Raw genomic sequence first — 12225 nt, forward strand, 5'->3', positions numbered from 1 at the left:
CAAGGCAGCTGGGACCATAGTCACCAAGAAAGCAATTGGTAACACACTATGCCGTGAAGGACTGAAATCCTGCAGCGCCCGCAAGGTCCCCCTGCTCAAGAATACATATACATGCCCGTTTGAAGTTTGCCAATGAACATCTGAATGACTCAGAGGACAACTGGTGAAAGTGTTGTGGTCAGATGAGACCAAAATGGAGCTCTTTGACATCAACTCAACTCGCCGTGTTTGGAGGAGGAGGAATGCTGCCTATGACACCAAGAACACCATCTCCACCGTTAAACATGGAGGTGGAAACATCATGCTTTGGGGGTGTTTTTCTGCTAAGGGGACAGGACAACTTCACCGCATCAAAGGGACGATGGACGGGGCCATGTACCGTCAAATCTTGGGTGAGAACCTCCTTCCCTCAGCCAGGGCATTGAAAATGGGTCGTGGATGAGTATTCCAGCATGACAATGACCCAAAAACACACGGCCAAGGCAACAAAGGAGTGGCTCAAGAAGAAGCACATTAAGGTCCTGGAGTGGCCTAGCCAGTCTCCAGACCTTAATCCCATAGAAAATCTGTGGAGGGAGCTGAAGGTTCGAGTTGCCAAACGTCAGCCTCGAAACCTTGATGACTTGGAGAAGATCTGCAAAGAGGAGTGGGACAAAATCCCTCATGAGATGTGCAAACCTGGTGGCCAACTACAAGAAACATCTGACCTCTGATTGCCAACAAGGCTTTTGCCACCAAGTACTAAGTTATGTTTTGCAGAGGGGTCAAATACTCATTTCCCTCATTAAAATGCAAATCATTTCATATCATTTTTGACATGCATTTTTCTGTCTCTCACTGTTCAAATAAACCTACTATTAAAATTATAGACTGATCCTTTCTTTGTAAGTGGGCGAACGTACAAAATCAGCAGGGGTTCAAATACTTTTTTCCCCCCACTGTAGAGGATCTAGATACTTTTGCTATCCTCTCTGGATTAAAACCAAATTATGATAAGTGATATATTACGTATTGGATCACAAAAAAATACAAATTTGACATTACCATGTAGTTTACCAATTAAATGGTCTGACGGAGATGTGGACATACTCGGTATACAAATCCCAAAAGAAAGAAATGATCTCACTCCAATAAATGTTTATAGAAAGTTAGCAAAAATAGATAAGACCTTGCTACCATGGAAAGGAAAATACCTGTCTATTTGTGGAAAAATCACTCTGATTAACTCTTTAAACATATCAGTTAACCTATTTGCTTATGGTTTTGCCTACACCTTGTGACCTGCTTATCAAATTATATGAACAAAAAATATTCAATTTTATTTGGAACGGCAAGCCAGATAAAATTAAAGGGCCTATTTATATAACGAATATGAATTCAGAGGGCAGAAATGATTAAATATTAAAGCATTAGACCTCTCACTAAAGGCATCAGTCATACCAAAGTTATACTTAAATCCAAACTGGTTTCAAGAAGGGCCTTTTTCCCCTTTATTCAGATTACACCTGCCCACTTTCGGTTGTTTGAAAAGGAAATAATCTCCAAAATCTCAATTTCTTTAAACAAGCTTTAGAAAGTTGGTTGCAATTTCAGTTTAATCCACCTGAAAAGACAGAACAAATAATACAACAAATATTGTGGTTAAATTCAAATATAGTAATTGAATAAAAAAATATTTTTTCGAAGAAATGTTTAAAAAGGTATAATTTTAGTGAATGATATTACAAATAGGACTGGTGGAGTGATGTCACATATGCAGCTAACACAGACATGGAAATGTCTGCTCTACCCAAAACTACAACCAATTCATTGCAGCATTACCACAAAAATGGAAGAGGCAAGTAGAAGGGGAAAAAAGTAAGGAACTTGTATGTCGGCCCTGTATTAAAGAACATAAATGGTTCAAGAAAAGTCTGATAAATTAAAACATATACCAATTTCATTTAAGGACCAAAAAACTTACAGCTGTGCCATATAAATTGCAAAATAGTTGGGAAGAGATTTGCGATGTACCCATTCCATGGCACATGGTTTATGAATTGATACGCAAAACGCTGGATTCAAAACTTCGAATTTTTCAATTTAAATTACTATACAAAATTCTTGCAACTAATAGAATGTTATATATATGGGGGATACAATCTTTCCAGCTCTGCAGATTCTGCTGTGAGGATGCAGAGTCATTAGATCATTTATTCTGGTATTGTCCATATGTAGCTCATTTTTGGTCACAGGTCCAGGAATGGCTGAAGAATTGCAACATTTGCCTAGAACTAATGCTGCAGATAGCAATACTGGGTGATTTGAAAAGCCATAGTCCAATCAATAATATAATAATTATTTTAGCAAAAATGTTTATTTTTAATTTACAATCTGTAGAAGCTATGAGAATAGAAAGGTTCAATTGTTTTGTGAAGCATCACAGCACAGTTGAAAAATATATGGCAAATAGAAATCCGAAATGGATGATGTTGATGGATAGATGGGAGGGGTTGAATGGAGCTGAAGGGTGGGACTAATAACAAGAGAACCAATGTAAAACATACGGGGTCTGTAAAATGTATATAGGTTCAGAACTTTTGTGAAATAGCACAGTTACAAATAGAAATCAAACTGGATGGACATCAGAAATAGAGGAAGGACTAAAACCAAACAAAAAATAAATATTGTAAAATCGACTGTCTGTAAAATGTGTATAAGATGAATAAATTGAAGATAAAAGCCAAAGTGTTTATTAGTTTACTCCAATTGGGGGAAATCGGTGGTAGGGTTTGCGGGGAATAATAATAAAAGGTATATTCTTTAAAAAAGTATGTATGTCTATATAGGTATGTATATATGTATGCACGTATGGATAGATATATATATATATACTGCTCAAAAAAATAAAGGGAACACTTAAACAACACATCCTAGATCTGAATGAATGAAATAATCTTATTAAATACTTTTTTCTTTACATAGTTGAATGTGCTGACATCAAAATCACACAGAAATAATCAATGGAAATCCAATTTATCAACCCATGGAGGTCTGGATTTGGAGTCACACTCAAAATTAAAGTGGAAAACCACACTACAGTCTGATCCAACTTTGATGTAATGTCCTTAAAACAAGTCAAAATGAGGCTCAGTAGTGTGTGTGGCCTCCACGTGCCTGTATGACCTCCCTACAATGCCTGGGCATGCTCCTGATGAGGTGGCGGATGGTCTCCTGAGGGATCTCCTCCCAGACCTGGACTAAAGCATCCGCCAACTCCTGGACAGTCTGTGGTGCAACGTGGCGTTGGTGGATGGAGCGAGACGATGTCCCAGATGTGCTCAATTGGATTCAGGTCTGGGGAACGGGCGGGCCAGTCCATAGCATCAATGCCTTCCTCTTGCAGGAACTGCTGACACACTCCAGCCACATGAGGTCTAGCATTGTCTTGCATTAGGAGGAACCCAGGGCCAACCGCACCAGCATATGGTCTCACAAGGGGTCTGAGGATCTCATCTCGGTACCTAATGGCAGTCAGGCTACCTTTGGCGAGCACATGGAGGGCTGTGCGGCCCCCCAAAGAAATGCCACCCCACACCATGACTGACCCACCGCCAAACCGGTCATGCTGGAGGATGTTGCAGGCAGCAGAACGTTCTCCACGGCGTCTCCAGACTCTGTCACGTCTGTCACATGTGCTCAGTGTGAACCTGCTTTCATCTGTGAAGAGCACAGGGCGCCAGTGGCGAGTTTGCCAATCTTGGTGTTCTCTGGCAAATGCTAAACGTCCTGCACGGTGTTGGGCTGTAAGCACAACCCCCACCTGTGGATGTCGGGCCCTCATACCACCCTCATGGAGTCTGTTTCTGACCGTTTGAGCAGACACATGCACATTTGTGGCCTGCTGGAGGTCATTTTGCAGGGCTCTGGCAGTGCTTCTCCTGCTCCTCCTTGCACAAAGGCGGAGGTAGCGGTCCTGCTGCTGGGTTGTTGCCCTCCTACAGCCTCCTCCACATCTCCTGATGTACTGGCCTGTCTCCTGGTAGCGCCTCCATGCTCTGGACACTATGCTGACAGACACAGCAAACCTTGCCACAGCTCGCATTGATGTGCCATCCTGGATGAGCTGCACTATCTGAGCCACTTGTGTGGGTTGTAGACTCCGTCTCATGCTACCACTAGAGTGAAAGCACCGCCAGCATTCAAAAGTGACCAAAACATCAGCCAGGAAGGATAGGAACTGAGAAGTGGTCTGGTCCCCACCTGCAGAACCACTCCTTTATTGGGGGTGTCTTGCTAATTGCCTATAATTTCCACCTGTTGTCTATTCCATTTGCACAACAGCATGTGACATTTATTGTCAATCAGTGTTGCTTCCTAAGTGGACAGTTTGATTTCACTGAAGTGTGATTGACTTGGAGTTACATTGTGTTGTTTAAGTGTTCCCTTTATTTTTTTGAGCAGTGTATATACCCAAAAAATATATGGGGGATTGGAAATGATGCAGACAATTACATTGATGGAAGCAATATTCTTTCCGCAATATTAAGCTAATCCACCCCTCATTTTTTAAATTTTTTATTCTAATAATAAAAATAATAAAATTAAACATTCAATTCATCAAAATATATGATCATACACAAGGAATGTGATCAATATTTACAGTAATATATACTGTATAAACACAAACAATATTCAATTAGGGTACACAATTTTGACATTCTGTCACTAAGTGCTGCCCCTACATATAGGACTTTCCACCCCCACCTGGGATATGGATGCCTGATGAAGACCGTTATAAATAAATATCACCTGGGAGCATGAGCAGCAGTGTATCGTGGTTTCCTTTCTGTTTTCCTTTGTTTCTCTGCCATACTGAATACTGTCAGCCTGCCAGTAGGCAGCCAGCTCAAGGACAGCCAAATGAGAAAAGCACACAAAACTTGAACAGATTGGCAGTCTGCCTCTGGATGTTTTGGAGGTCACAGGTCACCTGTCCCTGGTGGCTGTGCTGGACTCAGGACAAATTCCCAGCTAAAGACTTGATTGGTGGAGCGGTTTATGGCAGTCGCATTGGGGTTGTTTGAGAGAATACCGAACTGGGCTGAAATGGTCAACACAGAGCCACCATTGAGGATCCAAACCTCGCAGCACCGTGATGGTTCTGGGCTCCAGCTGCACCCGGGCCTCCAGCACTGACAGGGACAGACAGAGACATGGGCGTCAGAAGCATGGTGGTCGGGGAATGTGGGTGACATTGGGGTGTTGTGATAAAAATCATGATTGAGTTATAATGGAAACCAATGACACATTTCCATTTAACCTAAAGGAGTAGTAAAGTGATTGAATTCCACTGAATTATTCTCTGGTATGGTACATTGGGTGTGACCGTCTTTGTTGATTGGGAAGCTGTTAGAAACATGCACGATCTGACTAAGATTCATCCTCTAAAAAACATTACATAAAACTGAGTCGAAGGCTTTTGAAATGTGACCTACTCAAGCTTATCCCTCCATCTTACCCCAAATCTGTGTATAAATCGGTTTTGATTGCCGACAGAGGTAAAACATGAGTCACATGCTTGTCGGCTCCAGACAAACACATGTTAAATCAGTGAGACAAACACATGTTAAACCAGTGGGTCCAAATGAGGAGAGCAACTCTAAATCTGTGCCGAGCTGTCCAGATGGCAAGCAGGATCTGGCTCGGGAACCAGGACTTACAGAGTAGAGTACAGACCAAAAGAGTCGAGTAAATTAGGGCCCATAGCAGCAGCAGGCAGCGGGTGGGCGCTCTATAAGTAGCACTGCGCTGGGATGGGTAGACAAACACATTAACAGCTGAAGTGCCATGTTAGATTAAATAGCCCACAAAACCATGTACCTGATTAAGAATAGATAGACTGTATAGTCTGAGGAGAGAAGATCTATACCCTGTTGTGAAGCATTTACATTACACTCCTCCTTTAGAAAATTCATCCCCCAATTGAATTTCAGTGCTGCTTCACAGAGCTTAATTCCATTGATAGATGGAGGTGTAAAGGGGAGAATATTTGTGGGTCAGGTGCGACTTTGGAATATAATAATATGCTCATTTCCAAGTAATCTGGGTGATCTATAAATTGTTTGTGCAGTGCTAACTGTGTTAGCCGATATGGCCTGTGTGGAGTCATAAATGATGTATCCATTTAGGAAATTAGGTTTGAGAAATATCTAGGGCAGCTTATGTAGCTCATACTTTTCCTCCAAATGGGAGAATGAATGAACATTTTCATGCTCTAATTTGAGATGGGATTCAGTGACACTCTTGTTCCTGACCACTATCCTCCCACTAACAAGAAACACAGCCCTTTTAAGGAAATTAATTATGCAGAGCACATAGATCATTAGGAAGTTAATTAGTTTGGCTGTGGGTTTAATACCAAGGGGTACAATGACCAAGCACATTGTGGTGGTGGGTGGGTTTGTGTGTTGATGGTAAACCCTCACTCGTTACAGGAATGTAGGAGTGTGTTACAGTTATACTTATGCCCACCGTTTTGGCAGTAATGTTGATTGCTTTCTTTTCTAAATTGGCAGGTAAAACAATTTATTTTGTGTAATGAAAGTTATTCAAATGTAAACACCTACTACCTCTGATTAAATGTACCAAGAAATAAATCAAGGTAATTCAAACAGTTATCCGCTTCAGAGTATATTCATTGCATATCAATTAAATTGACTTAATTATCTCATATAAGAAAAATAGATCGCAAAATGTTGTTTTCTAATTGTTCCTTTGAATAGTTATATTTCAACCAACCTGAATTTAAGTGCACTGACAAGGATTAAACAAACAGTTCCCTATGGTATAGCTCAAGAAGAAACAATCTTAGTAAAATAAGTACAGTAAGTCCCAAGAGATACATACCAATATTTCCCATACAGTGGTGGAAAAAGTACCCAATTCTAGTACTTGAGTAAATGTAAAAGATACCTTAAAAGAAAATGACTCAAGTGAAAGTCATTCAGTAAAATACTACTTGAGTGGTTTTATACTTAAGTATCAAGAGTTAAAGTTAAAGTATAAATAATTTCAAATTCCTTATATTTGGCAAACCAGATGGCACCACACGAAGCATGTGTGTTTAGTGAGTCCCCCAGATAAGAGGGAGTAGGATGACCAGGGATTAGTGAGTGAATTGGACCATTTTCCTGTCCTGCTAAGCATTCAAAAATATTTTTGGGTGTCAGGGGAAATGTATGGAGGAAAAAGTACAATATTTTCTTTAGGAATGTAGTGAAGTAAAAGAGTAGTTAAAAATATACATAGTAAAAGTACAGATACCCCAAAAAAACTACTTAAGTAGTACTTTAAAATATTTTTACTTACGTACTTTACACCACTGGTACTATAACTGTCATGTCCTGACCCTAGTAAGATGTCATTTTCTATAGTAGAGTAGGGCAGGGCGTGTTCAAATCAAATTTATTTATATAGCCCTTCGTACATCAGCTGATATCTCAAAGTGCTGTACAGAAACCCAGCCTAAAACCCCAAACAGCAAGCAATGCATGTGAAAGAAGCACGGTGGCTAGGAAAAACTCCCTAGAAAGGCCAAAAACCTAGGAAGAAACCTAGAGAGGAACCAGGCTATGAGGGGTGGCCAGTCCTCTTCTGGCTGTGCAGGGTGGATATTATAACAGAACATGGTCAAGATGTTAAAATGTTCATAAATGACCAGCATGGTCAAATAATAATAATCATAGTAGTTGTGTTCAAGTTTTTCTATTTCTATGTTGGGATTGATCTCTAATTGTAGGCAGCTGATCCTCATTGCCTTGGATTAGAGATCATATTTAAGTAGGGGTTTCTCTCATTGTTGTTTGTGGGTTATTATCTTTTGACTAGTGTGTTTTCCTCTCTGCGTATTTAAGTGTATTACACTCTGTTTCACGTTTAATAAATATGTGGAACTACGAACACGCTGCATTTTGGTCCGCTCCATTGAACAGCCGTGACAGAATAACCCACCAACAAAGGACCAAGCAGTGTGGAATGGAGCAGCGGAAGTCGTGGACATGGGACATACTGGAGGGAAAAGGATCCTGGACGTGGGAGGAAATCCAGGCCGGAATGGATCGCCTCCCATGGGAACAGTGGATGCAGCGAGGGAAGTACAGCGACGAGATCAACAGGCAAGGCAACGAAGGAAGCACGAGGCACATGGGAAGTTTGGCAGAGTCAGGGTGGAGACCTGAGCCAACTCCCCGTGCTTACCGTGGGGAGCGAGTGACTGTAGAAGCACCATGTTATGCGGTGGTGCGCACGGTGTCGCCCATGTGCACTCGCAGCCCGGTGCGCTCAGTGCAAGCTCCTCACCGTTGCTGTGCTAGAGTTGGCCGGCAGCCAGGGAGAAGTGCACCGATTCAACGCATCTGATCTCCAGTGCATCTCTTCGGCCCAGGTTGTCCTGCACCTGCTCTACGCACGGTACCCCTCATTCACCAGCTCGGCCCAGTTCGTCCTTTACCAGCGCTCCGTCCTTGCCGGGCTATAATCAACATCGAGCCAGGACGGGTTGTGCCAGCCCTAAGCGCCAGACCTCCAGTGCGCCTCCAAGGCCCAGTGTACCCTGTGCCTGCTCTGCGCACTCTCCCTCCAGTGCGCCACCATAGCCCAGTACGTCCTGTGCCTGCTCCTCACTTCCTCCAGTACGCCTCCATAGCCCAGTGCCTGCTTTGAGCACGCGGTGCTCAGTGCGTCCCCCCAGTCTGGTGAGACCGGTTCCAGCTCCCTGTAGGAAGCCAATGGCCTGGGGCCTCCAGCGGCGGTCTGCAGCCCAAAGCCTCCTTTTTTTTGGGGGGGGGGGGGGGGGGGGGGTACTGTCACATCCTGACCCTAGTAAGATGTCAGGGCGTGTTCTATTTCTGTTTAAGTTCTAGTTTTTCCATTTCTATGTTGGGATTGTTTGGTGTTGATCTAATTGGAGGCAGCTGATCCTCATTGCCTCTGATTAGAGATCATATTTAAGTAGGGGTTTCTCTTCATGTTTGTGGGTTATTATATTTTGAGTAGTGCGCTTTCCTCTCTGCGTCACGGTTTGTGGTTTTTGTATATTCACGTATTTGTGTGTATTGCATTCAGTTTCACGTTTAATAAATATGTGGAACTACGAACACGCTGCATTTTGGTCCGCTCCGTCGAACAGCCGTGACAATAACATTTTTATTATGTAATCTCTATGCAACTTCTCAAACGTATATGTTGTAATAATCATAAATACCCTGTCACAGGCCGGCTCATAGCCTGTGGCAAAAATGAGGGGGATCTACTAATTATATGCATATTCTCGTTTCTGGGCAAGAGTAGTAACCAGTTTAAATCGGGTATGTTTTTTATCCGGCCGTGCAAATACTGCCCCCTAGCCCCAACAGGTTAATGCTTTAACTACTGATTTTGAAGTTATAGTACGCAAGGGAAAAGCTGCTGGATATCTAGTTGCTTGACAACAGTTAATAAGTAGCTATGACCTGATTTGGACCGTGGTCAAGGCCCAACACAATCGATAATAAGATGCTCAAAAGGTTGCCCTACGGCTGGTATTGGATACAATGGTGCTGGCTTTACAACCTGGTTTGGCTTGCTTGTGCGCTGACATGTATCACAAGTTTTAATAAACTGAGACACATCCCGCTTTAAACGTGGCCAGAAAAAAATTACGGAGTACGCGATCATAAGTTTTACGAACACCCATATGACCTGCCACATCACCATGTGAAGTTTGCAACACTATTTCGTAAAGTAGTAGGTACAACTATTTGAAAGACTGGTTCTCCTAGACCCTGATCATAGTGTGGAACCCATTTCCTAACCAACAGCCCATCAAGAAGAAAATAACACGGAGCACTATTCCTCACCACTGAATCAGGAACAACTTTATCAAACAGATCAGCCAAGGTAGTATCGGCCTTTTGCTTAGCTATCAATGAATCTCTAGAACTAGTCAACTGTTCTGTCTGGAGTTTGACTGGAAACTCAAGACTTTCTGGCTTACTCTCAACCTTATTACGAGAGGCAGCGCGGGCAACAGCACAAACTGGAAATATACCTCAGGAGACAGTTGCGATCTGGAGATCCCCTTGCTGGGGACACTGAAGGTTGCTTCTTAAAGATGTTTAGTTTGCCATCTGCCCACACCTTACTACCTGCCAAGTAATTCCCCAAAATCATGTGGACTCCCTCTACTGGCAACTGGGGTCTAACCCCAACATCACCCTCTACCAGACCACATTTTAGGGTAACTTCATGTAAAGGAGAAGAGAATGGAACTAAACCCATACCACGTACCATTACACATCTGCCAGTATCAGACTCTTTAGAGAACAGCAAAACAGATTCCAGCATAAAAGAATTTTAAGCTCCAGTGTCTCTTAAGATCTTGATCGTAACATTTTGGTTGCCATCTTTCAGGAACACAACACCATCTGAAATAAAGGCTGAAAAATCAGTGGGAAGACAGAATCAAACTCAACTAGTGGCTGAAAAAAACTCACCCTGGTGGTCAGAGGCTGTAACAGGAGCTGCCATAACAGCAGGTTTAACTTGACCTGACTTTTTTGATTTAAGTAGAGGACAATCTTTCTTCCAATGTCCTTCAACTAAACAGTAGCGACAGGCATTAGCATTCACCGGTGCTTTAAGTCCTCCAGACCCAAACTTCTGCTGAGGCCTTTGGAAAGAAGTTCCTCAAAAAAGTTGACCTACTATTCCTAGAAGTAAAGTTATTTTTATGGTACATGTCACTGTTTGACTCAAAATGGCTTTTATGTGTTAGCCTGTATTCATCTGCAAGGACTGCTGCATCACTTGGAGACTTAACTTTACGTTCTTTCATGTATGTAGCAACCTGGTCAAACAGAATTTTTTAACTGTTCTAACAATCAAATTAGACAGATCCTCAAAAGTACTAACTTCAGAAGCTGTACACCAATGATTAAATGCAGAAGTCAAATCACGAACAAACTCAGAATAGGTTTGTGAATCTAGCTTTTTCCTGTAACGAAAACGTCGACGATATGCCTCTGGCACAAGTTCGTAAACCTTCAGAACTGCTGATTTAACTTTAGCATACACTTTACTGTCAGCTACACTCAGTGTTGCAAAAGCCTCACGTGCTTTACCTGTAAGTACACATTGCAACAACATAGTCATGTCCAAATCAGACCAAGCTCTAGCTTCCGCAATACACGCTAATAATACAAAGTATGTGTCTGGATCTGACTCATCAAATTTAGGCAACAAAGATTCTGTGAAACATCAAACTGTGGTAATTCTTTTGGTCTATTAGCATTTCTCAATCGCTCCATCTCCAACTGCATTTTCAACAGCTCCCGCTGCTGCTCAAAAGTTAACGAAGGACTAGACTGAACTTGAACCCTCACTACTAGCAGACTGACCCGAAAAAAAAAACTTATTTCCCTAAGACCCTGCTTTAATTCAGTTTTAACAGTCTAATTTTTTTATCAACAATCTCAATCTGATGTTCAGCAATATCAATTAACTGCTCCTTAGTACACAACTCTAAGGCTACCTCTGAAGGAGCTTGAACGAAACTACTCAGAATGGAAGACATTTTCCTCAACCAATACAACTATTATACAATACAACTAAATGCTCCAAAAAAATACACAACTCACCTGCTGTCAGTCTGGGTTCAAGGACAGGAGCCACACCCCACTATCCTCCAAAAACAACTAACTGGCCCTGGTCTTTGTGCAATCACATGTGGTGGGGTTTTATGCACACAAAACCAGTGGAGTGGAAAAGACAACCAGAAACTGGCGGCCCCCCCATAACCACGGAGGTGCTCCTGAGCCGATGTAGGGGAAAAGGAAAAGGGAAGCTCTACCCACGTTCACTGCCACCTAAAACAAAAACACCACGAGCCTCCTATTGACACTCGCTGATAAGCCTGAACAGGAGAGGACTCCCACTTGAACAAAAACCCAGAAATACCCAGAGTGAATTGTTAACCAAATTTAGCTACCAAGCTAACTGAACCAAAAGAACACATGGCTCTCAATGCTCTCTCCAACAATATAGGCCCAAACAAAAATCCCCTCAAACAAATTTTTTTTGGCAATCTGAACTCAACTAACCCAAGTTAACTTTAAAAACAGTCAAATAAGCCAAATTACAAATAAATAAACGTACCAATAATAAAGCAAAGACAATAGACAAAACCTTAACCAACTATGACAAAAT

Source organism: Salmo salar, chromosome 09 (genome assembly GCF_965601325.2).
Source record: "Salmo salar chromosome 09, fSalSal1, whole genome shotgun sequence".
Taxonomy (NCBI): Eukaryota; Metazoa; Chordata; class Actinopteri; order Salmoniformes; family Salmonidae; genus Salmo; species Salmo salar.